Source organism: Echinops telfairi, unplaced genomic scaffold (assembly GCF_000313985.2).
Source record: "Echinops telfairi isolate 266 unplaced genomic scaffold, ASM31398v2 ScPeMD7_2;HRSCAF=8, whole genome shotgun sequence".
In the NCBI taxonomy this organism is placed as follows: Eukaryota; Metazoa; Chordata; class Mammalia; order Afrosoricida; family Tenrecidae; genus Echinops; species Echinops telfairi.
This window is the reverse complement of record NW_022103898.1, coordinates 16,434,003-16,435,874: the sequence shown is the minus strand read 5'-3', so window position 1 is coordinate 16,435,874 and position 1,872 is coordinate 16,434,003.

The window sequence follows — 1,872 nt, the reverse complement described above, 5'->3', positions numbered from 1 at the left end:
GTAAGATGTGACTCTATAAAGATTTCATAGCTTGGGATAAATGAAGTTGAGAAAGAATTGTTTCAGAAAATATTTTATTTCAAGTAACTCACGGCTGCCTTTGTGAGAATATATATTTATATATATATATATAGATAGATAGATAGATAGATAGATAGATAGATAGATAGATATAGATATATATAGATAAAAGAATATTGCTGCAAAATCATAGGAAACTTCGGTAAAGAAGAAATACCAAAATGTGGAGCCCCCGTTTCTGGATCTAGCGTCCATCAACTTCTGTCACTTCTGAAGGTGGTATTTCAGTCTCTTTAACCCTTCCCTGAAGAATTTGTCTTCCTAATTTCCATCACAGCCAGGTGGTAGTTTGGGTTCCCTGGAGGCTTCCTCTCCTCTGAGTTGAGTTTGGAACAAAAATAAGTCTTCAAGAATCAGATCAGGGCAAATGGGATCAACTTCCCGACAAACGTCTTATACCTCAGTTCTTGCTTTCCTGGAAGAATGAGAGAGTACATTGTTTGATGGGGAAAGTTATATGAACACACACACACACATATATAGCCTAATTTCCCTGGCCTTTTTCTCATCAATGCAGCTTTTGATTTATTTAAAATTTCGTTATAGTAACATCCCATGATCATTCAGTGTCCATCTAGAAAAGATAAGATTATTCCCTTGGCATTACCCCCAAACCTACTGACCCAGCAGATCCCTTCAGAAGGCACTCTGGATCGCACCTCATTCTGAAGGCTCCCTAACGAGCGTATGACAAGTGTCTTAGTGACAGCTTTTCTGCAGCCATCGATATCGATATGTGTAAATGGTTTATTTTGTTTGTTTGTTTGCTCTGGGAAACCATCCATGCCTCTGTGAACTGGAATCCTCTTTGACTGACCTTTGTGTATATCCATGGAGAGCAATCAAGGACACTCAGCTACACACCTTGCCTAATGTATTATGTATAACCTTTCTTGGTTTAGACAGGTGACCTTGAAACGGAGAAGCTCTCCTCTGGCTCCACCAGACAACTTGGCATAGACCCAGCATTGATCTGTCCCTTTCGTTTGCCCTTGATCCTTTCGGCGCCTTCTCTGATTGGTTCAAGACTGGGTGGCTCCTGTTTCAAGGGCTTGGCACCGTCTTTCGAAGCAAGGTTGATAATGTTTATATCTGGTCCTTCCCGGACATTCAAGAACCCGTTGATCAGAGCCTCCCTTCAGGTCAGGCAGTCCATTTATATTTCTCCTGCATCTCTACTGTCTGTGGATATATGTTTCCCTGGGACCTTGTCAAGTGAGAGTGGGGCTTGGTTGGTTACACAGTTTGAGAGGCAATTTGTTTCAGAGCAGGCTGCAGCCCAGAAAATAAGTTTAAACTTGCATTGCCACACTCATTTCCAACTCAAGTCCAGAGATTTGAAGACACTCATTTCTAGAGAGAGATGATCACTGGGAAGGAGCAGCTTAGACCCATTTAAAATATTTTCCAGTTTTAAATATTTTGTGCTTTCTTTTCAATTGGGGTTTTTCTCTGTTTTACTTTGTTATTGTTTCCTTGGGAAAATGTATTTCTGGCTATGAAACCCAGGCTAAATAAATCTATAGAGACAGTAAGTGGCTTAATGATTCCTTGGGGGTATGGCAGGGAAGGTTGGGGGGTGGTGAGAATGGGGAGCTAACGATGAGTACAGGAAGGGAGAAGATGCTCTATAATTGTGGTGATGATTTTACAACTCTTCTTAATAGGATTGAACTATTGCCTTGTATAGTTTGTGAATATTACGCCAATAAATCTGTTTCAAAAAATAAAATTGGGACTTTCCTTCAGTGCCTCCGTTTCACTCCGTTTCTTGAATCATGTCCCTCCTGC